A 27,573-nucleotide genomic window follows, 5' to 3' on the forward strand; every position below is an offset into this window, starting at 1 on the left:
CCACTTGGGCTTACATCAAATGATCTAATATAATTCTACCCTTCTCTTTCATCTTTTTAGCCAAAGCGATGAACTTGGCTAGCCTGTTGTTGACTTCCTTCATGGGAGGGAAAAGCGTGTGCTTCATCTTGAGTTTAGCTAAATTCATCATGTTGCTCGCTACTTGATTCCGAATCAGAGCTCACCTCTACTGCGACCCCTTGTCCACTTGTATTATCATCTTGGCCTCTAGCCTCAATTATGCTCTCCTGTGACGGTGCTGCATTCTGTCTCTTTGTTGGAGGTTCCTGATGTTCTTTACTCATCTCAACCTCCAAATTTCTCTTCTTGCTCTTAACTACTCTTTGTTGCTGGCTATTGTCCCCACCTTTCTGTCCGAATGACTCCGCTAGACCTTCTTCCTCTAGTTACATCTCATAAGTAAGGCATACCTTTTGACTTTGTAATTGTTGTAACTTCTTATTGTACCACGACTCAGTGTGTAGATTGACTGTCCTTGTAACTGCCTCTAAAGAAAGATCCTAATGATCATCCCAATCCACTAGACCTAACTCTGTTCCATCCACTGTATCATAATCTTCTCTTAGCACATTTTCATCATCTTCCAGTTGATCAGGAATATCAAGGCCTCTCCATCTGATTGCCCTCATCATGCCCACTGACAATCTCGAGAACGCTAGCTTGCTCACATGAATCCTGTGCATTGGCCCAAAAATCTTCTATAGTAGGAATATGTTTGAATGTGTTTTCATGAGATGCTGTGATAAGACCATTATGATCGAATCCTTGTCTTGCTCTATACCATCATAGATGATAACATTTTAACTCTTTCTCTGCAGCTGCAAAAGCGACAGGATTGGGGCAAGTATCATTGCCTATTCCAAATGAGAAGGTAATCCTTGTCTCACCTTTAAGTTTCATCATTTTGTCATAATGCTGAAGTTGCCTAGCCAACTCCATCAAAACTATCTTGTCAGGTGAATACCTTGGAAGTCTCTTGGGACAAACTGTACTTCCTGCCACTCTAATATATGTGAATTGTGGAAATTGGATGAACCAACTCCCATACTTCTTAACTTTTGCTTCCGCATCCGATGAGAGCCTTCTAGCAAGTGTCCCTTGTAATATCCTTACCATCTTCATGGAAAAGGCGTCATAAAACATCTTGTAGTCTTTGGTGTTGTGCAAATGAAGCTGTGGATAACACTCATGCACCAAATATTGCCCCGACCCATTGCCAATTACTCCTAAGGCCTTAAGTCTAGGATTTTCATATAGTCTCACAATCAGAGAGAAAAGATAGGATCCCATATAGAATTGCTTTTGATTTTGTGCTATCCTAAGTTGCAACTCTAAATGTTCACTTATAATTCTAGCCCAATCAAATTTTCTCTTTCCATTTTCAATTTCATCAATAAAGTAGTACATCTAGTTCTCGAATTGCATACCTTGAGCCACACTCATGATTCGGCTTAAAAGCACAATAAGATTGCCGTACTCTGATTTGAAATCTGACTTGGTGAGCTCTGATAACTTGGTAACTTCTTTCTTGCCTTCGTGTAACTAATTCTGCTTTAGATGAATGAAGTAAGCCTCTTGGTTATCCTGAAATAACTTGGCCACCTGATCCATCATTACCACTGTCATGCCTTTATATTGGGGAATATTAAACACTTTTTCGACCACTTGTCCATTGATGTTGGCTAACACTCTCTTCTCTTCATCAAAAATGATGGACTTGGTAACAATATCAAACTGGGATGCACACTTCATTACCAATTCCGAAGAAGGCAAGGTAGGAGGGAAAGCCGCCGCGTGTACAATTTCGCTCTTGTAGATCTTCTTCGCCATGGGGGATTGTCCTTCTTTCAATTTGTCCTTTAACTGTATCATGTTCACTGTATCAATATTGGTGTCATTTATTCGCCTCACTTTCAAGAAGAAGGTGGTCCTAGGCATCATGTCTTCCTTGTCTTTTTTGGTATTCATTCCTTTTGGGTTCTTGCTTGCATTAACATCTACCATCCTAAACACTTATTTTTGCCCCTTCGTTCTAAATGATATGGACTACACTTATCAATCTCCAACATTCTTTCTATTGATGGAATCTAGCTTATTTCTGCCTCTCCAAGTTTTATCTCTACATTTATCAATCTCCAAACTTCAACCTATGGGTGGGACTACCACTTATTTACGCCTCTTTGTTACCTTAAGATGGACTACACTTATATCTCCCAACTTCAATCCTACGATGGTTTAGCTTAATTCTGCCTCTCCAAGTGTCCTATCATGAAATGTACACTTATATCTCCCAACTTCAGCCTATCAATGGAATGATGAAGTGGTGGATGATGAGTGTAAGAAGAAAATAAGGGAAACGAACCAAGCAAGAACAAGGAATAGAATCCGCCTTTGAAACCAATCTTCACCTCTAAAAAACGAATAGAATTTTATCTTAAATCTGCCTTTACCAATAACCGGACCCTCTTCAAGTTTGGATCAGATCTCGAAATTTCAATCCTCCTTGCAAATAATGATGCCCAAGCAAAAATCAGAATTTCGAGTTCCTCGAAATTACCTACACTTGCCAAAAATCAGACTTTAAATCATATAGCCTGTTCAATAAATAAGATTGCCCAATTCTAGAAGGAGAAATCACTGCCAAAGATGGAGAAATCAGACTTCAAAAAAATCGCCCAAGCTGGAAAAAATTAGATTTGCTCCAAAAATCATCCTAGGGCAAAAATTCGCCCAAGCAAGAAAGAGAAAAATGCCGCCAAGAAATGGAAAAATCTTTCCCAAAAATCGGCCAAGCTGGAAATTCGCTTCCCTTAGAAGAAAAATCCCACACCCAAGGAGGAGGAAAAAGGAATGAGAAAATAAGAGGAGGGGAAGCCCCTCTTATACCACACTTTTTGCCTCTCCAAGTGGGCCAACCTTCCTGGAGGAAAAAAAAAAATTAAATTAGCCCCTTAATTAATGGCCCATATTTAAATCCAACATTAAAATTATTTAGCCCATAGTGAAATTGGCTTATTTAATTGCTAGTTTTGATCAAAAATTGGAAACTAGAAACAAGGTAAGCTTAGGAGATGTCAAAATTTTCATTTAATAACGTTTTGGCAATTAAAATATCATTAAAATCGAATTTAGCAAGCCAAAATCAATATTGAATTCTAATTTACCAATTTTCTTTAATATTTCTAAAATCCTCTAGGCTAAATTTCAACCAATTTAATGAGATTTTGTAATATAATCCAACTTCAATTTTGCAATACAATTTTAATTTGTTTTTTTTTTCTAAACAAAATAAATCATTTCCCTAGTAGTCAAAATTCAAACTCCAATTTCAATTTCACTATCAAAATAATTTTTTTTCATCAAAGAAATTTCAAAATTTTCCGAAATGACTAAATCTAACAAATTCATTTTGAAAATGCTCAAGCGTGTACAATTATTTCAAATTTTCAAAAAATCATCGAAGTCCAAAAATTTGCAATTTTATCATGCCAGTTATTCGTTTTAAACATCAAAAAAATGTTTTCTTTTTTTCGTTTTTTGTTTTTGAATTCTGTTTGGCCAAAGGATAAAATTACTTGTCCCGGAAAATCAAGTTTTGCACCAAGTGAAAACTAAACCAAATCAAATTCCTCCTAGCCCGAAGGCATCCAAGGTATAAAATTTTCAATTCGAAACCTCTAGACAACTTCCAAATTTTGCTAAGGCAATTGAACAAATTCCTAAAAAAACCACGAAAATTGCCAAGGCTTGCCTAAAAAGGGGGGTCCCCAAAGTTATGGGGCGATCAATTTCAAAGACTTGGAAGTCCTATCTTGTAGCATTTCATATCTTGAAGTTATTCCATCACCATACCCAATTAAGGTATCAACATCACAAGAGTGTTCTATCAACACAGATTGATTCATGCCTGTCTTCATTTGCTGATATAAAATCAGATGGTTGGCAATTTTAAGTTTCAATCTTTGCCTTGTACTTATCAACCCACCATGAATGTGTTCCTTGCTAAAGTTCTTGTCACCACTATCCTTATTGGATTTATGGCCATGTGATGTCAAAAGATTGTAGTCCGCACTCAAAAAACCAAAATAATGCTCATGTCTTTCCAAGGCGTCGGAAGATAGTTCCACCAGGAGTGCTGGCCTATGAGGAGTGTCTTACTGTTAGTAAAATGAATCCCTAGTTGCCAAAGACGATTTATTTTTCATTAATAACTGTTAATGTAGATTACATCTATTGCAGATTAGAATATATACATCTTTTAATTTTCTATTTCTTGAACAATATCCATGTCGAGTAATGATTTGTCACATATTACAATCAGAATGGGAATGCAATGATATTTCACAACATAAATATTCTTGATCTGATAATGCTTCAGTTATTTCAGACTGTGGAACAAATATCTGAATATATAAATTGAATGCTTATGACTTGCACTTATGGATTTCGGTACGTGTCATGATTCAATCTGCATTTGAATATTTATATATGTTTGACAAGACATATTGGTGGATAGACATGTCTCTCCACTCTCCATGTGGAGAGATATGTCTCTCCATCGATAATTATATTCCTTAATAAGTGGTGATTAGTATATGCACTGTTCCAAACAAATAACATATTCTCTCAGGCCTGATAGTTATCGGCAGAATTACAAGGCTTAATCAGATTTGAATCTGATTCTTAATCAATGCAAATTTTCTTTTTATCGATTATGTATTGATACTTATAAATAGCAATGGCACTGCTTTAATCAATATCGATCAAAATGCAGATTGAAAATCTAGATTATACTTGAAATAATATAAATGATAATCAGACCATTATGGATGATAAATAGTTTTACAAATATGTTAAATATAATGATATAAAGTTAAACTTTTAATATGTATATCTGTCAATATACACAATGTGTGTGTGTGTATATATATATATATATATATATATAAATCATTCTACTGATAGTTATCATACATAATTGTCTGACTGAAGCTACCATTTCAACACTCCCTTTTAGCTAGGGAAGATAAAAATCTATCCTAAGTATGTAGCACAATAAATCCATTTATCGTGAGAAGAGATATCACCCTACTCGTGATATCAAGAGATATTATATACTTAAGACAAGTCACATGACATTCTTCATAAGTCCAAAATCCATATTATGGTATGTGTAGTGACATCAAGTCTCATGATGTCCACCATATGGATGATAAATCATGGTATATCCATGGATACAATATCCACCATGATTATCTCTTAAAGATCATTATGATCTACCAAATGCTATCAAGTGTCATAATATCTATCAAAATGTCTAAGAGATATTATCATGATATGTCCACAGATATCAAGTCACATGATATCCATCATGATATGATGTCGACTATGATGACATTAGGAGTAATGGCATGTCCATGGATATCAAGTCACATAATATTCACCATACTAACAACATCATTTCTGGCATTTTACACTAGCTTCGAATTACATGATGCCTATTAAAAGAATATCTACTCGTGTTATTTCCACGAGTATTACGTTGTATAATATCCACCATGAAATATCTCAGTAATATAACTTAGTTAATATTATGTAAGAGATGAACTCTCGTGACATGTCCACGGATATCAAGTCACATGATATCCATCATGATAGTAAGGTTAAGCTATTGTGAAGTCATCACCTTACAATAGTATCCATAATAACAAGTGTCATGGAATCATACTCATGACATCCACCACGAAACATATTAGAGGGTGGATCTACCATGACTCATCCCAGAGTGTGAAAACGATGGCTTTCACCTCAAACTTCTCTCTCAAAGGGAGGAATATGTCAGGATACAAATCAAGCTGACGCTGAAATTCCTTTTCAGCTGAGGTTTCATTCTCCAACTTATCAAGCTTATCCCAGAAGTACACAAAACTTCTCTCTCGCATGAGGCATGTATGTGCACGTAACTATTATGCTTCTTTCCTCATTCAAGAAGTTGGTCTATGGACACCAGAAGTAATTTGAACTTGTTTATTTTTTGTCGTGCAACCACCATTGCCTTCTCTTCTCGTAGCCTTGGTACTTTGCTGTTGTTTTGTGTTTTCTCAAAGTTGTCATTATCGTACGACACATGACCTTTTTCTCCTTGTGTTTCTTACACACTTGGCCTTCTTACCACCATAGGCACCTCACCTTATTTGCACTTATGTTGTAGGCATTTTGCCACTAGCTCTAGTACTTTGAGTCTTCTCTGTGTCATTATTTAGTTTGCTGAGATTTTATAACTATATGCTATTTTGTCTCCGCAGGCCTTTGAACTTGGTGCTTAGTATTTCATCCGAGGCACTTCCATAGGTATTTGTTTTGTATTGCAAGCCCTTGTTGTCTAGACTTGCATGCGACCTTTGCCAACTCTAACTCGCAGCTCTTTATTGTTGACCTTGCACCTGCAGTTGTTCTTTCGACGAAACTCTATTTTACATTATTCATTCACTGTGTGACTACCCTGTGTGTTGTGCTTTGATGAATTCAACATCATCTTTGCACTAGACCTTATATGTTTATGTTTTGCACCTACATTAGTCATATAGAAATTTTTTTTTTTGACTTGAACGATCTTTTTATAACCTCCATACATCATACACGACCATACTTGTGTTTCCATCCACCAGCTCGCGATTATTTCTGTTTCGTCTGTTCAGTCACCACACAACGTACGAGGACATGGGCACCCACACAGTGTGTCCAACATACGATGACCTTGGTCACTTGCGCGGTGTGGCCACTGTACGATGACCTTGGTTTCCCATAGGATGGGGCCAACTATATGGTGACCTCAGTTGCCCATACAGTGTAACAATTCTCCCTTTTTTTCCATTTTTTATCCTTTTTGTCCTTTTTTTAATATTTCATTCACTTTCTAACCGACCTCCAGAGTTGAATTGGGTCTTTTTGACACCTTTCATGATATATTCTTAGTTTCGATTTGTTCATTGCCTTAAGGAATTCCTTGTCATCAGGAGTCCATAACTTGATCGTCTTGTTCTTTGCAACTTCCTTGACTTTGTATGGGCCCAACCATCTAACTTTGAATTTGCTTGGTGTGATCTCCTTTCATCCATTATACTTTAGCATTAGTTGACCACGTTGAAATCTCATCCTCCTCAGGTGCTTGTCATGCCATGCCTTCCATTGTTGCTGGTCTACATCCGTTGCCCATTGTGCCATCATTTGGCGCTCATCAAGCTTATTAAATGTGTACAAACGTTCCCTTTGACTCTCCATATTGCCCAACTTGTTTCTATTTCTATCTTGGAACTTGGTACCATAAATTCCATTGGCACAACGAGTTTCTAGTCGTATAGTGGGCGGAAGGGCATCTTACCAGCTGTTGCCTCATTGGTAGTACCATTTGTCCACAAGACTGAAGGCAAATTTTCCTCCTAGTCCTTTTGCTCTACTCCACATGATTTGTAAATAACCGATACAATATTTTGTTTGTTGCCTCAACCTATCGATTGGTAAGGATTTTGAATTTTGATCCCCATCATATTTTTTTGTGATTGTGAAACTTGGTTAAAAAAAAGTGTATGATAAAGTTGTTCAAAGCATGAATGTCGATGATATTCCTATGGGGGAGTATTGTAGAAACATGATTAGATCATTATCATATGATATGTTACATTCATGACTGTGTTTGTCATTGATGTCAGCATAGCTGTTTTCTGTTGTATGTGATAGAAGAACAACAGTAAAGATCAAGTTGGTACGGACAGATCATTGAGTACTTGTAATAACCCCAATAGGTTATAACTTCTTCAAACACCAAAAATCTTTATACTTCAGTTGTTTGACATTTCGTTAAACACTTTGCAAGTAAGCTCTGATACCGCTGTAATAACCTCCTCAAATCTGCCCTCAAAAAAAGTTGATGAAAGCTCAAGGAATTTCATCAAACAATTCACATGCAAGGGACGTATGACTGATATAGTATTTCAGCTAGCTTCAAATGACTTTTTTTTCAATTTGCATCAATGAGAATCTTGTGCTAGAAGACTACAATGGACTACACAATGACCTAACATGAGTGTGCTACTAATTTTGACAATATTCAGTGCATATATATGATCTAAGCATGAGAAATGAACACTTACAGCCAACTGACATTTTTACAAATAGTTGGTATGCAAACTAACTAGCTGATAAATAATGATAGTAAATTGCTTAAATGATACTAGCAACTATTATCTTCTTAATTGCAATGAAAAATACAATGCTCATGAAAAATGGCCAAGACTTTGGCATTTACATGGATTACCAAATGATAATGCTGGTACAATGCACACTTACAGTTGAAACTTATAACACCCTAAAAAGCAATACTAACAAAGAACCTGGTTATAGATGGCTGTAATAATTTCCTTCAATGCTGCCCCTTTTGCTTTGCTTTTTCGGCTTGCTTTTTTGGTCCTTTTTCGGACTGCTTTTTCATACCCGCTTTTTCCGCTTGCTTTTTCGGTTTCGCTTTTTTCGGATTGGTTTTCCGTACCCGCTTTTTCAGCCTGCTTTTTCGGTTCTGCTTTTTCGGACTGCTACTATGTTGAATCTCAAGACCATATCTTTCAATGGTGTCAAGATTTTCAGCTTGAAGGGATTTCGTCCTCCAAACTATTGAGACATAATCTCCAGAAAATTTTCCAATTTCTTTGATATTTCCAAGCAGGCTTAAAAGAAGCTCTTCCATTTCTTTTATAGTGTTCTCACAAGAGCTCCATCCTTCGTTTTCTCAATGTGAGACAAAATATAACTCCCTTTATGTAACTTATGTCTCCAATGTGTTATAAAATAAAGGGGACTGTTTTAATTTAAATATTTTTCACAAACTATAGTTTATGCATTAATAAAGTTAAATATTTAAATTTAACTTTATAAAATAGCTTTATCAATGCAAACTGAAACTATCTACGCCAAATGGCCTCTAAGCCCCTTTAATGTCCTGGTTAGCCTACAGGACCGTGGGGAAATAGGCTAACGACAACATCATGCTATGAATGCTAAAAAGGGGACATTACAGTCCGCCCTTCCCAAAATTGCTTGTCCCTAAGCAATGGCCGAACAACAACCCAATCAATCCACCTGGATCCCAAATGTAGTCATGAACTATACTGCTGTTAGTCAACATAGGCTCCTGCAACAACCTCTGAAAATTAACCAAGAGGAATCCATAATCAAATTGGCGAATACAACTCACCCAAACTCCAAAGTCAGGAACCCATGAGAAACAAGCTCTCGAAATATCAGAACCCAAGTAGAGTAGATAACCCAAACTGCCAACACAGTAAATACCATCAACGCATCCCACTGGTCTATATGGAATGTACAATCCAACTCTGCAACAATGGTGACCACTCCCACATGAAACTGCAACAAATACAAAGAATCCACACACTGTACATCTACTGCAGTTAACACAACTCTATAGATTACGGGCCACTGTCTCATAACCATAACTCCCATGCACCGCTGATGGTGAAAAGACATCACAAGATAAACAACAAGAAATGGAACCCAAACCAAATCTGCCTACCACCAACTCCTCAACACAAGGATCAAATGCTAACTGATGTACATACCTTGCAGTATAATGCTGATAAAAAGAACCAACCCCAGTCAACAGCTCACCATGAACAAGTGATAAAACCCACTGTGACTGATCACCAGCTAAGTCAGGAGATGTCATAACCAAAGGAGTAGAATCAATAACAACAACCGCTGAAGCATCACTCCCAAACTCCTGCTCTAAGTCATGTATTATCAAGCTATCAACCGCAGAACCTATTGCCATGTCATGCCCATCACAACTGTCATCCTGTGGCATCAAACCATCCCATAACTGATGACAAGCACTAGGAATCAAAGTATATCTCCATATCATCATCTCATCAACATGGTCATCAAAGGTAAATTGATGAGCATACCTCACAGTGTAATGCCGATAGAATGCGCCAATCTTAGTCAGTGGCTCAGACTGCAACCCAGATGAAACTAACTGCAATCGATCACTAACCAAGCTGGAATTGATTACTACCTTCGAAGACATCGCCAAGCGAGTAGTATCACTAGCAGGAACCATGCCAATTGCTGGCTCACCAACATCACACATGATCTTTGATACAACATCTCTAGTCTCCGTGCCATCAGTACTAGAGGCCACCACCATGTCAGGCATACCACAACAATCTGCTATAGCACCCAACTCAACTGAACCTGACTCTAGTAGGAACGGAACCGATATGCCAATGTTAGTATTAAGGATGGATGCATCCCCATCTCTACTGTCTCTAACAATCTCGACCATGGACATCCTCGGATCACCAGACACCACAGCTTGTGACTGTACAGAATCTGGTAAAGACTGCAGTCTCTCTAACTCTATGGTCACCTTAGCCAAATGAAACCGTGACTCCTCGAAAGCCAACTGTGTACTCTCAAGAATCTCATAAGTCACCTCGAGCTGCTGAGTAAGCTCACTCACCTCATCTTCCTTGGCCAATAATGCATCGTATGTTGTACTCCCCCACTCCATAAGATAATCTCTGTCGGCTACCAACTGCATATAATCCTTTCTCAGAATCCGAATAGCCTCCCATAAAGAGTGGATCTCTGTCAAGGAAAGATAATTACCTCCCTGCTATCACTAGTAGGACAACCCCAGCCATAAACTGCTAACAACTGACGAGCAGCGTCGAAATGCTGGCAAGCGATAGGAATGTCTCGCTCACTAACTCTCAACTGACTAGACACATGATGGCACTGGCTAGACTGTCTCCTACAAACCTCTTTTGACACACTGTCTAAAGGAGCATCCTCAAAGTTACTGGTCTATAGACTATTACCATCCATATCCTGCGAATCAACTCCAAAGCTCATATCAACGTACGTAGTATCAAAAACTGTAGCATCGCTGTCCAACCCCTCCGTACCATAAAAAATTGTTGAGGAAACTAAGTCCTCAAAACTATCCACAACATCCCCCTAGGTGTCGTCTGTAATAATTAGATCTTGGGACTCTCCTGTAAACTCTGTCATCTTTGAGAAATCATCAACATGCGACCTGGCTGTAAAAGAGAACTGAGTCCCTGCTATAAGCGCTAACTCCCGAACTGAGCTCACCTCAAGACAAAGCTCGTCCACATGTCTCTCAAAATCCCGGAGAGCCAATTGAATACACACCAAGGAATTCCGAGTATCCTCTAGGTCATGAGAAAGCTGGTCAACCTCCTCCTCCTCCTTCTTCAATGCATCTAAATAGATCCCTGCAAGATTAAGGAGATGATCGCGATCTGAAAGTCGGTGTATGTAACTTACCTTCATTGCCTCCATGCCTTCCTTGATCTGCTGTAAGTCGTCACAAGAAGAACCTGTTGTGACTCCTTTCTCTCTCTCCTGCAATTGAATCATCCAAATGTGATTCTCAATCAATCCATACATCCTGTCATGATGAGATAAAGTTGCGACAATATCCTTGTCCCTTGTCTTCAGTTGGCTTGCCAAACCAAGTGAAGAGCTACTAGCCTCTATCTCATGTGAAGAAGCATCCAACTGTGCTTGATACTCATTTTCTGCAAAGTCCTGAATGCTCACTTTCTGATCAACTGTACTATCCTCAAACATGACAGTATCCTCAACTGCTGTAACTTCATCCAGCCCAATTGTACTGGAATCACTATCTGTGTCAATCATGCAATCCGATGTGCCTATGATATCACCTTCTGATGCAACTGGCTCAACCTGCACAACATCTAAAACCCCTTTTGCCTGTGAAGATGATGCAGATAAACCATTACTTGAAGATGTGTTGAAGTCTCTCTGTATCGAATCTACATGTCTGTTAAGCTCCTCATACAAGTTTCTGCCTGTCATAGGGAAGGTATGATCCTTAGGCCTATCAAAGCATTCAATCAGTCTCTCCGAAAACTCCACATATGAGGTAATGTGTGCATGACCCATAGTGACCATACCATGATGCCACCACTTGTGTGCTAACCCATCCAGGTGAATTGCTGCATACTTAATAGCTTCTTTCTCAGGCATAGGGTTCATTTGAAAGTATGTGTCAAGCTTTTGAACCCAAGCTCTTGCTGTAGACTTCCCCGAGCCATCATAATATGGTAACTGAAGTTTCCCTACTTTCTTCTGTAGCTCATAGCTCTGGTTCTTGTCATGTCCACATGGCATATGCTTCATCCGCACATCTATATACTCCCTAAAGGTAATTGCAGCAATAAAATTTGGACCTCCGGCTTCCCAATCTCTCCTCAGCTGGTCCTGTATATTAGTGATCTGGGGCTCTGGTACGGGTTGCTCTGGAGCTCTAGGAGGAAATATGGGAATCATGGGCCGCGAACTCACTGTCCTAGTTTGTTGGGGTGCATGACCGAAATTGTTCCCAACTTGTTCGCCTCCATTATGTGCCCCATCTTGATTATTACCATTCAGATTATTTCCTCCACCCACATTAACATTCAACCCCATTTGACAAGCCATCATCTGCATCATAAGCTCAAATCTCTGACTTTGTTCCTGTGCTCTTTGCTCTGCTGATCGCTGTCCCTGTGCTAAGGTGTCTAATAATTGTAAGAATCTTTCCTTTCCCTGATCTGGACCGGCATTCATTTTGTCAAACATTTTTCTCTTTATCCGGCTATTCTAAATTCCCAATAAGACCTCTACAGGATGGCAGGAAACTGCTCTGATACCACTGTAATAACTCCAATAGGTTATAACTTCTTCAAACACCAAAAATCTTTATACTTCAGTTGTTTGACATTTTGTCAAACACTTTGCAAGTAAGCTCTGATACCACTATAATAACCCTCCTCAAATCTGCCTTCAAAAAATGCTGATGAAAGCTCAAGGAATTTCATCAAACAATTCACATGCAAGGGACGTATGACTGATATAGTATTTCAGCTAGCTTCAAATGACTTTTTTTTCAATTTGCATCAATGAGAATATTGTGCTAGAAGACTACAATGGACTATACAATGACCTAACATGAGTGTGCTACTAATTTTGACAATATTCAGTGCATATATATGATCTAAGCATGAGAAATAAACGCTTACAGCCAACTGGCATTTTTACAAACAGTTGGTATGCAAACTAACTAGCTGATAAATAATGATAGTAAATTGCTTAAATAACACCAGCAACTATTATCTTCTTAATTGCAATAAAAAATACAAGGATCATGAAATATGGCCAAGACTTTGGCATTTACATGGATTACCAAATGATAATGCTGGTACAATGCACACTTACAGCTGAAACTTATAACACCCTAAAAAGCAATACTAACAAAGAACCTGGTTGTAGATGGCTGTAATAATTTCCTTCAATGCTGCCCCTTTTGTTTTGCTTTTTTCGAATTGCTTTTTCGGCCTGCTTTTTTGGTTCTGCTTTTTCGGACTGCTTTTTCATACCCGCTTTTTCCGCCTGCTTTTTCGGTTCCGCTTTTTCGGACTGCTACTATGTTGAATCTCAAGACCATATCTTTCAATGACGTCAAGATTTTAAGCTTGAAGGGATTTCGTCCTCCAAACTATTGAGACATAATCTCCAGAAAATTTTCCAATTTCTTTGATATTTTCAAGTATGCTTAAAAGAAACTCTTCCATTTCTTTTATAGTGTTCTCACAAGAGCTCCATCCTTCGTTTTTTCAATGTGAGATAAAACATAACTCCCTTTATGTAACTTATGTCTCCAATGTGTTATAAAATAAAAGGGACTCTTTTAATTTAGATGTTTCCCACAAACTATAGTCTATGCATTAATAAAGTTAAATATTTAAATTTAACTTTATAAAATAGCTTTATCAATGCAAAACAAATCTTATCAATGATAAACAAGTCTTCTTGCTGATTTTAAACAATTACCATCGACATACCGCTGCTACTGGATGTTCACCCATGCCCAAGATGACTTACTATAAATAGTAAGTATGCCCAAAGTTGCCTCAAAACCCCTTAGAAAGACCTGCAACTGAAACTATCTACGCCAAATGACCTCTAAGCCCCTTTAATGTCCTGGTTAGCCTACGGGACCGTGGGGAAATAGGCTAACGACAACATCATGCTATGAATGCTAAAAAGGGGACATTACAGTACTTTCACTAGCAAGGTCAAAAGGAGATTATACTAAGTGTCTAGTATATGCATCTAACTTTGGAAGCATACGAATTAAGTCTGAAAGACGTTATGCAAGTTTTGGTGAAGACTATTTTGAGATAGAGTTTACAGAAACTTGTTCTAGTAAACTTGTTATATGTCTTATCAGAGTTGTTATTCTGAGAAGCCGAAGATAACGATTTGAAGAAGATATGTTGGAGATGACGTGGTTAAGCTCGCTCATCATAATATTACACGTATGGAAAGTTATTTGAGTTATAAGTTGAAAAATTAATGTTATCGCTAAGTGTAACGTGTTCTTAATATGGTCTTATAATAATTAATTGAGAAGGTGTAACAATTGACTCAGGGAATTGTTTTATGGATTCGGTATAAAGGAAGGACACTTTTCTTTATCATGTATGGATGAAATGTGAATGATTTTAAGCAGCACAAAGAGTTGAATGCGAAGTTAAGCAGAGCAGAGCGAAAGTGAAGGAAACTTCATTGCCGAGGTTTTATTGTGTGATCTGAAGTTAAGCAAGCAATTCAAATGATACAGCTGCTGATATCTTGTACCAAAGATTTCACAAAGGAGACATTGCTTGGGAGACTTGAAGCAGTTGAGACTGAACTTAGACAGTTTAGAGAATTGACTAGAACAAAAACAAGTTTCAGTGCCTTGAATATTCGACCTAGTTTATCAAGGAGCACAAGTGCTAGAGGAGACTTTGCTAGCAATAGCAGATTTGATGAGGACAAAAGGATAGGAGTAGCCCTTTTGGTAAGAAGCGAAAATGATGGTAAGAAAATCTTTAAATGTTGGACTTGCAATGAATTTGGTTATTATGTATCTATGTGTCCTAAAAGAGAGAAAAAGTATAAAGGAAATTTCAAACCTAGAAGAGAGAGAGTGTTTATATGCAAATGAAGAAGATTATGATGAATAAGTAGTAAGTGTTAGTGATGATGAAATAAGATTTGTAGCAATTAAAGAAGGAAGTGCAGAGAAAATAGCTTTGGTATCATAGATTGAAAAGAAATCTGATTGGACAATTGACAGTGGTTGTTCACATCATATGATTGGTGATATGAACAAATCTGTTGACTTCAAAAGTCATAATGGAGGCATTGTCAGAGTTGGAAACAATGTAGTGTGTCATGTTAAAGGTATTGGATCTATAACTTTTGATGGTAAAACCAACACTGAGGATGCATATTTTGTTGATGGTTTGAAGCACAATCTTTTGAGTGTTGGACAACTAGTGGATAAAGGCTATTAGTTACAGTTCATAGAGAAGACATCCATGATCAAAGACAAAGATGGAAAGGTAATTGGAACAGGAACCAAATCTAGAGGTAATGTATTTCAGTTGAATCCTACTGAAATGACATGTTTGGTTGCAAAGGTAGACGACAGTTGGTTATGGCATAAGAGATTTTGTCATATAAACTTTGACAACATTGTGAAGACTAGTAGTATTTTTTCAGTGAGAGACTCGCCTAAGATTGTTAATCCTACTAACACAATTTGCAAAGAGTGTGTATTGGCAAAGCATAACAAAAATCTTCCGAGCACGAAGTTTACTACGACAACAAAATTGGAGATTGTACATACAGATCTTAGTGGTCTTACGTAGACTAAAGGATTCTATGGTTAAAGGTATTTCATGATTTTAGTTGATGATTTTTCTAGAATGATGTGGGTTGCATTTCTTAAAGAAAAATTTGAGACATTTGACAAGTTGAAGATATTCAAGAATAGAGTTGACAATGAATCAAGTATGAAGATTAAATGTTTAAGAGTAGATAGAGGAGGAGAGTTTACTTCAAACGAGTTTAACATCTTTTGTCAAGCTAATGAAATCAAAAGACAATTATCAGCTCCGAGAGCCCCTGAATAGAATGGCATAACAGAGAGAAGAAATAGGTCAGTAACATCAGCAACAAGAGCTATGTTAGCTGAGAATGATGTATCCAAGATGTTTTGGAGAGAAACTATAAATACAACAGTCTACACTATAAATAGAGTACAAGTCAAAAAAAACACAAACAAGATCCCTCATGAACTGTGGTTTGGTTACTTACCTACAGTTAAATATTTCAGAATTTTTGGTAGTAAATGTTATATCAAAAGAGATGATGATATTGGTAAGTTTGATGCTAGAAGTGATGAAGGTATGTTTATTGGTTATTCATTGGAGAGCAAGGCTTATAAATGTTATAATCTGAGAATTAAGACTCTTGTTGATAGTGCAAATGTAAGAGTTGATGAGAAATTTAGGATACAAGAAAGAGTATTTGATTACAATTTAGATGATGATGTTGTTACTAAACCAAAGAATGATGAATTATTCTTTGAGACTAACAATGATTTGCAGAATGAAGGAGAGCTAACTCTTACTTCGGGTAAAAATATGACAAAGAATCATCCACCTGAGCAAACCATCGGAAGCAGAGATAAAGGTGTAATGACAAGATGCAGAATCAATGAAGAACTATGTTTGATATCTCAAGTTGAACCAACGAATGCAGATGAAGCATGTAAAGATGACTATTGCAAGCAAGCTATGAAAGAAGAATTGAATCAGAGAGTAAAGAATGAGACATGGGAATTGGTTCCTAGACCAACAAACAAGAATTTGATAGGAACAAAATGGGTATTTAGGAACAAGATGAATGAACAAGGTGAAGTTGTAAGGAACAAGGCAAGGAGGAATAGACTATGACAAAGGGTATGCTTTTTTGGCAAGAATAGAAGCAGTAAGGTTATTCTTAGCATATGCAGCATATAAGAAATTCAAAGTGTATCAAATGGATGTCAAGTCAGCATTCTTGAATGGAGAACTTGAAGAAGAGGTATACATAGAACAGCTTGAAGGTTGTCCTTTACTAGATGACAAGGTCATAGTATACAAATTGAAGAAAGCATTGTATGGCTTAAAGCAAGCACCCAGAACTTGGTATGCAAGGTTGGACAAGCATTTGACAAAACTTGGATTTAGCAAAGGTATGGAAAATAGTAATCTCTATTGGAAAGAAATTGATGATGGATTGATGATTTTGGTAATGTTTGTTGATGATATCATATTTGGAGGAAATGATGATGAAAGTGAGAAGTTTGCAGAAGAAATGAAGAAGGAATTCGAGATTGAGCATGATAGGAGAAATGAAACATTTTCTAGGATTATAGATCGTGTAGGACAACGAAGGAATCTTTATATCTCAGACTAATTATTCGAAATATTTACTGAAAAGGTTTGGTTTGGAAACATGTAAACTAGTTGGAACACCTATGGTAACTGGACACAAGTTATCTACAAAGGATGAGATACCTACTGTTGAGTAGAACAAGTACAAATCTATGATCGGAGGATTGCAATATCTGACTCACACAAGGCCAGATATAGAAAATGGAGTTGGAATTGTTGCAAGATTTCAAGTTGATCCCAGAGAAGCACATTATGTAGCAGTCAAAAGGATATTTAGATACCTAAAAGGAGCACTAGAGTTTGGATTTCTATCAAGTATCTAGTATAAATATGTCTAAGAATCCAATATTGCATTCTATATTGTCATGTATTGTATTTGTGAGGTATGGTAGGGGTCATGCCCCTTCCTACATCAGAATAGATTTTGCAAGAGTGCATCAGTCCAGTGTAATAGAGCACTATTGTTTGTTTGGACTGAATGTTGATGTTTCCTGTATGGGGGAGTATCTATGATGGATAGAGTCGTCTAGGATTCTTTTTATGTTGTTTTGTAATTGAATAGTGTCTTTGGACACTTGAGCAGGTCAAAAACAATTGTTACAGAGTTTGATGGTTGTTGAAACCTTTGACATTGATGTCAATGAGGGAGAAGTACAACATGAAAAATAGTTTGGAAGAAGTATCAGTTTGATATAAAGCACTTTGAGGTATATCAATGATGAAGAGGATTTGAAAAGAAAGGTTAATAGTCTTTTGTAGTTGGTATTTTTTGAATTAGATGTTTTTCATCTATGTTGCCATCAATGCCAAAGGGGGAGATTGTTGAAAGCATGAATGCTGATGATATTTCTATGGGGAAGTATTTTAGTAACATGATTAGATCATCATAATGATATGTTACATTCATGACTGTGTTTGTCATTGATGTCAACATAGTAGTTTTCTGTGGTATCTGACAGAAGAACAACAGTAAAAATAAAGTTGGTATGGACAGATCGTTGAGTACTTTCACTGGCGAGGTTAAAGGGAGATTATACTAAGTGTCTAGTATATGCAGCTAACCTCGGAAGCATAAGATATTAAGTCTGGAAGAAGTTATGCAAGTTTCGGTGAAGATTGTTCTGAGAGAGTTTACAGAAGCTTGTTCTGGTAAACTTGTTATTTGTCTTCTCAGAGTTTTTATTCTGAGAAGCCGAAGATAAAGATGTGAAGAAGACATGTTGGAGATGATGTGGTTAAGCTTGCTTGTCATAATATTACATGTATGGAAAGTTATTCGAGTTACAAGGCAAAAGATTAATGTTATCGCTAAGTGTAACGTGTTATTAATGTGGTCCTATAATAATTAATTGAGAAGGTATAACAACCGACTTAGGGAATTGTTTTATGGATTCGGTCTAAAGGAAGGACACTTTCTTTTATCATTTATGGATGAAATGTGAATGATTGTAAGCATAGTTGGAAAACTCGCCAAAGGCAAAAGCTCTCCAAGCCCCCCAAAAGTTTAATCGGGAAAAACTCGGCGATTTAAAAAAAAAACTCGGGAACTTAAAAAACCGTTGAAATTTAATTAAAAATACATTTATTTTGCAAAATTTAATGAGAAGATGCATCTAATAAGTTAATTAAAGACAATACAAAAGAAACAAACAGAGTTTAGATATATATAAATGCATAGTGCGTACAAAATTGCATTCTCATGCGGAATGCTCATCGTAGGAAGCAAAATAGTAAATAGTTTCAATCTATCAAACTAGAAGTAAATACTAAAAGTCTAAATACATCAATACAATGTCAATGACTCAATCACATCTTCCTCTTTCCACTTGCACTAGCAGGAAAGCGAGGGGGTCTAGTCCTAGAAGAAGTGCCCCGCACTGGGATAGGGCGTGAGCTGCGTGACTGTGAACTCTGTGGCTGTGCCCCCTTGCTCGACGTCCTTACTGACTGGCTTGGCATCCTAGAAGAGGATGCATCTCCTCATAATGATAATGCCTGATCCTAGCCTGAATCATCCTCATCCTCGTCCTCGTCCTTATCCTCAATGTCATCATAGTGAACTGAAAATCAGCGTCAGCCTCCCCCTCCATGGCCTGCCTCTCCAAATCAGCGATCTCATCTGGTGCAAACAATGGACTTGGCTCCTATGCTGTCCAATCATAATAAGGATCTATCTCATCTAGATCAAGTGGACCAGGTAGTTCTAAGAGCTGTGCCTTTTTATGCGCAACTTAAGATTATAGTGCACATAAACAAGGTCATTAAGCCGTTTTTGAGTCATTCTGTTTCTTTTTTTTGTGTGGATGGACTCAAATAAGCTCCAATTGCGCTCACAATGGGATGAGCTACAAGGTTGGGGTAGGACTCTGAGAGCAAATTTCCTTAAATTGGGGGTATTGCTACCCCAACTTGCCCACCAAGCATCTGCAAAACAAAATAAAAAAAGTTATAAAGCAATAAAAAAAAAAATCAAAAGCACAACTTATCAATTAGCAAAAGTTTTAAAGTTTGACGCTTTACCTAGTGCTTGAGTAAATCTTGCTCTCTTTGCTAGCATAGAAGAGAACAAAGGACCCCTCGATTCCACATAGATTTGTTGTTCGGTCACAATAAGGTCTCTCTCCTCTTCACTTGATATCATTCTCTCAATGCATTTAGAGAGACCTTCCATGACCTCTCCATTAGGATCTAAGTAGGAATCATCAGCCCTAAAACAAATAGAAAATGATATGAAGTCTTACTACACAACCTTAAAAAGTAAAGTAAAATAAAGTCTTAGTGAAATCCCAACTTCAAGGACAATCAATTATCATGATTCATAGTACCTGAATTTGGGATTGAGGAAGTAGCCTGCTACATGAATAGGTTGGTGGAGCATATTGTTCCACCTCCCATCAATTATTTCCCAAATGGCGTCAAATCTAAGACTGTCCACATGATAGTAACTTCTAACAGCCTTTTTCGCCCTATCCATGGCCTCATAAAGACCTCCCATTGGGGATTGCTGCCCATCACATATGCGCAAGACTAAAACTAGGGGCAAAGACATCTACATTTGAAATTTGAAAAATACAAATTAGTTAATAACATAGTAAGTTTTGAATTGATAATGAAACTTGAATAAACTAAAAATATAATGTTTTGATTTTTGAAGTTACCTCCACAATCTCCTTAGCCTTTGCAAAAAAGCTATCATCAAAGACTATCCGTGCCACAGCCTCTCATTCGGGCTTCTTTGAGTAAGGTGAAGCAACCCATTCAGCACACACAAACATTTGCTTCAAAGCCAATATGTGTTCAAGAATACTTTGCAATGTCAAGAAGACCGTTGCAAACCTTGTCATAGCAGGTCTCATCAAATCTTTGCCTTTAGTGGCTTTTCTCATCAAACTGATAACCCATGGGTGATTATAGACATATTTCATGACTCGCCTAACATCTTCCACAATTGGACTCACCCAATCAAGTTTTCCTATGTCCTCCAAAGGAAGGTCAAGGACATGTGCTGCACAAGGTGACCAAAAAAGTGTGGGATGCCTCTCTTGGTGGATTCTACTTAAAAGATTAGCAAAAAATCAATAATCAGTAACAAACTTTCCATATTTAGTATTTACAAATTACATCAAATATAAATTGAATAATACCATAGCATTACATTTATGATTCATATTTATTCGAATAAAAAAAATTAAATTTACCTGTTGCCACATATGCTGCTGCATTATCCGTGATTATTTGCACCACATTCTCTATTCTCACCTCCATGACAACATTCTCCAACATTAAAGCCAATGTTGCTGCATTTTTCACTTTGTTGGAGGCATCGACAGATTTCCAAAACACCACATCATCTTTGCAAGCAACCAAGAAATTAATAATGGTTCTACTTCTTCCATCTGTCCACCCATTAGATAAAATGGTGCAACCATACTTCTTCCACTCTTTCTTTTGGTCTTCTATCAATAATGTTGCCCTACCAACTGCTTTGTCAAGCAACCTACAAAATTTAGGTGTAATATTAAATCAAGTGTAAGTGTTAGTAAAAAATAGGAAATAAGTTATAACAATTAAGATTTAAAATATAACAATGAACTAAAGTGAATCACAATTATTTACAATTACTAAAATTTAAATAGTAAAATACTAACCTTCAACTCATATCCTTGCAATTAGGCGCCTTGTACCCTTTGCCTGATATTGTTATTGCATTGATCATATTGACCCAATAGGGACTATCAACGACATTCATTGAGATATTGTTGAAAAACAAAAAATCAGATGCTGCAATATCAGTTTGCTCATGCACCTCCTTAAACCATGCAATGCCCTCTAATGATGGCTGTGCCCCAAGTGTGTTCCTGGGCACAAAATAACCCCCTATCCCTGATGGGGATCCGGATGGTGATGAAGAAGTAGGAGATGTAGAAGAAGTGGAACCGGTAAAAGAGAAATTTTGTTTGCGGATCCGTGGGCCACGAAGAGATCTTGGTATGTTCTCAAGTGCTTCTTCTTCCTCTTGCATATCAAAAGGAGCTCCTTCAGATTCAGCTATGGCTGCCCTCATAGCTAATTTTGCCCTCCCCCTATTCAATTTTTTCTCTTCAGCAGCTGCAAGTAGGGCATTGATGAATCTTTTTTCTTTATCTGTTACCTTGAAACAAGGATTTGAATCATGTTTCTTTATGCCTGCAAGGTGGTATTTGAGGCGGTTTATGCCTCCAGAAATAATTCTCTCACATGGAATGCATATCATTTTTCCAACATCATTTGGAGCGTCATAGGCAAACCGCCATGTCTTATCTCTTGCATTTTTAGGCCGAGTGCCTATATATCCAGAAGGGCATGGTGTTTGTGGCCACTCTTATTGCGGATTTGTCATGTTTTTTTAATGCTTGACCACTGCACTACACACAAATTTATTGAAAAATGAATAAACAAAGTTAGAACTTAGAAGCTAGGGTTTCAAATGATTCAAAATGATTCAAACTTCAAACTTCAACCATATCCTTAGAAGCTAGGGTTTCAAATGATTTAAAATGATTTAAAATGATTTGAAAACATTTACAAACAACAACAAAAACAAAAGAACATTTGTTATAAAACTATAAAAAGTTTTCAAACTATGATAAGATGAACATACCTGGAAAGAAATTACTCTTCTAAAATCGGTTAGAACTTAGAATCCTCTACAATCCACTCAAATCCGCCTTGAATCACTTGCAATCAGCCAAGAATGCCTCCAAGCCTTCTTCTCTTCACTCCTCAAGGCTCTAAACAATGCAAATACAAGAAAGAATGAGAAAAAACACACTCACTGCTGCTTTAACCCGTCACAGGCCGCGGGCAAAACTTTCACCAGTAAATCGTGAGTTTTTAATAAAAACTCGACTTTTTTGCCGATTAATCGGCGAGTTTTTACCAGACTGGCGAGTTTTTAAATCGGCGAGTTAACTGGTGAAAAACTCGTCGAGCTAGGAAACTCGGCGAGTTTTCCATCTATGATTGTAAGCAACACAAAGAGCGAAATGTGAAGTTAAGCAGAGTAGAGCGAAAGTGAAGGAAATTTCGTTGTAGAGGTTTTAGTATATGATCTAAAGTTTGCTACTTGGATCCGAGGTTCATGACCTAGTCTACAAGGTTTGACAGTGATTGGTTCAGTTGACAGGACTTAGGAAAGAAGTTGAAGTTCAGTACAGACAGTTATTCTGCAAGGAATAGTTGAGAGATCAGTTGGACAGTGAGTTCAGTGGTCTTGCCCTAGAAGCTGTTTGGACAGTGGGTCCTTCTGTCTTCCACAACTCCTAACAGGGTTGGGATCTCCTAACATGGATTCAAAGTCTCCTAATAGGGACTCATATATACTAAATGTTGTAATAGACTCCTAACAAGGTCCATCCTCTAACAAGGAATATTTATATTAGTACATCATCTTGTGGGCATCATTCCCACCGGGGTTTTCCCTCTGATCAAGGGTTTCCCTAGTTAACATATATGGTGTAATTGTATATGTGCATTTTGTTATGGTTACTGATTACTTTGGTTGAATGGTTAAGATTATTTAAGGTTGATAAATGTTTTAATTATTGGATAACTGATTCACCCCCTCCCCTCTCAATTATCTTGGTGGACTATTGTTTTTAACAGAAGTTATTCTATCATGTCCCCACTCTAGCTCAATCTAGCAGAGACATGTGAGTCAGCTTATTATGGGGTCTTGTAGGCTGACAGGGTTGGATAGAGACCCAGTATGGTTATTCAGTGTTGGGGACTTGGTGTTCTGGCGTTTATTGAGCAGTTGGGAGACGTTCCTTGTTTTTAGGAGACAGTTCCTATATTTATGGGGTTCATTCCTACTTTTTAGGAGGTATGATCATGCACAGGGTTGGGTTTCCATGAGTTTGCTCTTTGGGTTCAGTTTCAGAGGGATAGAGCTTGTTTCCTAAAATTTAGGAGCATCCCTAGATTTTAGGGATGAGACTGCCAGTGGATCCTTGATTTCCGACTTTAGTCACAGACAGGTGACAGGATGATTTTATGGTTTGTGATGTCAGCTGGGCATTTTGTAGCTATTTGGGTTATATTTTTAATATTTCCTAAGTTAGCGTTTAATAATTAAATAAGGCTAAGTTAATAGCCATTTTGGAGTAATAAGGGGAATTTTGACCTCATTTGGATGCGTACCCCTTGGTGTGATAGCTCATTGGAAAGGTCTTGAACTTTTCTAAATCTTTCTCTTTGGTCTCAGGGTGATTCAGTGAATGGATTTATGCCTATGGAGAAAAAGGGTCATTTTTAGTAACATTGCCACTTTAAAATAAGACTTAAATCACTTTTGTAACCCAATGCCTTTTGGAGTCACTTTAGGGTTCGATTTGCTTTGGAAGGGTTATAAGGAGATGGAGGCACCATTCCTCATTCATATTATGCATTTTAAACTTGTTTACAAATTTGCTCTGCTTGGACGATTTTATTCTAGGACGCAAACCCCAGGGTATTTACTGGCTGGGACGTAACCCTCAGCAGTATTTGGTCTTGGAATTTTCAGTGGTATCAGCTGTTATCAGGGAAGGAGGACGCCATTTCAGCTTAGGTTTGCAGTATTGTTTAGCTGGGTACGATTATTGGTACATGGGAAAGTGAGCCTTGCAGCAGTAGCCGCCATTTGCAGCACTTTGAAATATAGAGAGTCGGATAATCAGCAGCAGACGTTTGCATGTTCACAGTCCTTTTCCATTAGCCAGTTTGGTGTCATTGTTAGGGAAAATGCACTGGATCCTTTATTTGGCTCTATAATTCAGAGATCTGCCTGGTACGATTTGTATCAATTCTGATTTTGCTGCATATTGTTATTTATTTTCAGACTCTTTTCATATCATTTGCTCCTTCTCATTTCTATGTTGAATAATCATCAAAAACGCAAAAACAAACAACTCTTCTGCATTTCCGTCTAGTTCTGCAAGAAAACTTTAATAAATAGGAAAAAGAAAATTAAAAAGAAAACATATAATAAAGCTACAGCAGATTAGCAGCAGAGATCCATCCGGGATCTTTCATATTCCCGTTTGGAAGGAGTTTACAAGTTTGTGTGGCTGTAAATTTGAATTCCCATGTTATGATATTTATTGCAAGCCTGTCTGTTACAATTTATGTCTAATGATTATCTTTCTTTGTGAGTGTGTTATCTTCTTTCTAAGCATTAATTTCCTTTCTCATTCTGCTGAAATGTTTTATTTGTAAGATTATATTCATATACACTAATATATCAATCTGTGTGTTGGATTATTGGGTGAAATTCATCATTTTTTCCGTATTCAGTCCTAAAGTGAGATCCCTGTCTATCATATAGTAGGCTGAAAGGTGGGAACAATGGGGGTGGGAACTATACTTTTCCTGGGGGTTGGTTATTGGAGAGATGGATTTGAAGGACTAGAGTCCACAGGATTGGTAGATTGGCGAGAACTTTTCTGCCTTCTTTCTCTGGGGGAGATTGGATTCTCCATCCGGATATCTATGTCTCCATTCTCCCTTGCCCCATAGATCTGGATCTATAATATCATGCCCAACCCCTATCCCATATAGTTGTTCAAGATGGATTCTTATTGCATTTATCTTAATGGCTATGGATAAAAGTAAATTCTCTTTCCTGCTGTTTCGTTAAAAGCATACCCCCACTTTATAATTTTGGAAATGTAAAAACCTAATTTGAAAGTGAGTTGTAACTTGAGAAAATTCAGAGGGAAATTAAAGGATGACTGACCCAATTGCTATTAATATGTTTTCCCTCACTTTGTGGTTTGATAATGTAATGACCTTGCTCAAATCTAATTGAAAACTTTTGATTTTTTGCCTTGGAAATTTTGTCAAACACTTCACATACAAGGGTCATATGACTGATATAACATTTCAGTTTTCTTTAATGACTCTTTTCTTCAATTAGCATCAATGAGAATGCTTGCAAAAAGACTCAAAATTGACTAAACAATGACCTAACATTAATGTGTAACTTATTTTGACAATATTCAATGCATATATGTGACTGAAACTACTTGCAAGATGCAGCTACAACAACTAGTAATTATGACAAACACTTTGGATGCAACTTAGGATCGCATTAATGCACTTACAACCGAGTGGCATTAATACAAACACTTGGTATGCAAAATTATAACATTATTTATGCCAAAAAGAGAACCTACAACCAATTGACATTTTGTCAAACAATTGGCATGCAAACTAATAAGCTGATCATGAATGATAGAAACATATTCAATTCCAACTATATCAAACCAGCAACTTGTGTCTCCTTTATTGCACATGTAATGTCAACTACAATGCTAGTATGAAATGGCCAAGACTCTTGGCATTACAACATATGCATACTATGTAATTTTCTGAGTACAAATGCAGCCTTAGTATGAAATCTAAAATGCAATATATATGCAACAATTGACTTGAGAAACCTGGTACACAAATTGTAGAAGAGCTGGAGACTTGATTGTAACACTTGTTGATGATGAAGACCCCTCCAAATGAAGAAATCAACTCCCTTGAAGTGTCTCCCCTATTCTTGCCTGACAATACTTTAGATAAATAAATGCAGACTCTAGGCTCTTCGAATTTGTTCTTGAAATGATTGTCTCGGTGATAGCAATTGAATGCAACAATACCTAGAACCATAGGATGCTTCAATGATGAGCTATGAACCAAAATGTCTTGCCAATGGTGCCCTTTCTATAGTATATCATACCACTGAAATTATTTACTAGCAACCTGGTAGCTACTCCAAAATATTGCAAAACAATTGCCAAGCTCTGCCAAGATGAATGCTCAAATACCCACAAAGAAACAATACCCGAATGAGGCCATACAAGCAAAAATCTGAATATGATATGCAAAATTGTCCTCCATTACAATCTGAAAAAGACTGGTAACTATAACAGCAATGTGCAATAAATGAAATCGACCCAATGATGAAATTCCAAAACTCAAAAATGCCTCCAAAATCTGCAATAGATTTCCTCAAATCGATACCACCAAAATTTGGCCAAGGGCCATAAAAGTTTGCTTTGAAGTACAAGTAGAAAGTCTGAAGCAACTTCTTGAACTTTGCAATAATTCAAGTGATATTTCACACCCTCAAAATTGCTCACCAGTTGAGAGTTTTTGTTGTCAATGGCCAAAGACAACTGCAGAAACCCTAGGCTCCACAACTATCAAACATCAACATCAACAACAACAAATCTGCCTGGTGAGAATGAATCCTAGGATGCCTATTTATTCTTTTTCTCCACTTTCTCCAGAAACTTCTAGAATATTATTTTATTTTATTTATTAAGTGACTTTATAAGATATTTTATAATTCAAGTCACTTTATTAAATTAATTAAATATAAAGTTACCTTGTTATATTTATTTATTTGATAACTTTATAAATAATTAACTTAATACCACTTATTTATTTCATTAAAATAATTAATTAGTCATCCTCATAAAATATTCATTATTTTGGACAACTTAATTAATTAAATTAATTAAATCAAATTACCTCCAAAATGGGGACATTACAGATAAGATTCAAAATTCATCTGTATCGAAAAGGACAAATTTGTTATCTAACAATTTGCACCTATGATTCCAAGGATAGCAATAAATGGGATGCTATCTCTTCATACATT

General features: G+C 37.0%; 1 protein-coding gene across 1 annotated transcript in view; it reads left to right on the forward strand.

The window, feature by feature from the left end:
- The window catches only part of ISA1 (isoamylase 1), a 256,180-nt gene that overhangs the window by 131,315 nt on the left and 97,292 nt on the right, over positions 1–27,573 (forward strand). The window lies entirely within an intron of this gene.

Source organism: Cupressus sempervirens, chromosome 2 (assembly GCF_028749045.1).
Source record: "Cupressus sempervirens isolate cs-2001-9-10 chromosome 2, ASM2874904v1, whole genome shotgun sequence".
NCBI classification, from domain to species: Eukaryota; Viridiplantae; Streptophyta; class Pinopsida; order Cupressales; family Cupressaceae; genus Cupressus; species Cupressus sempervirens.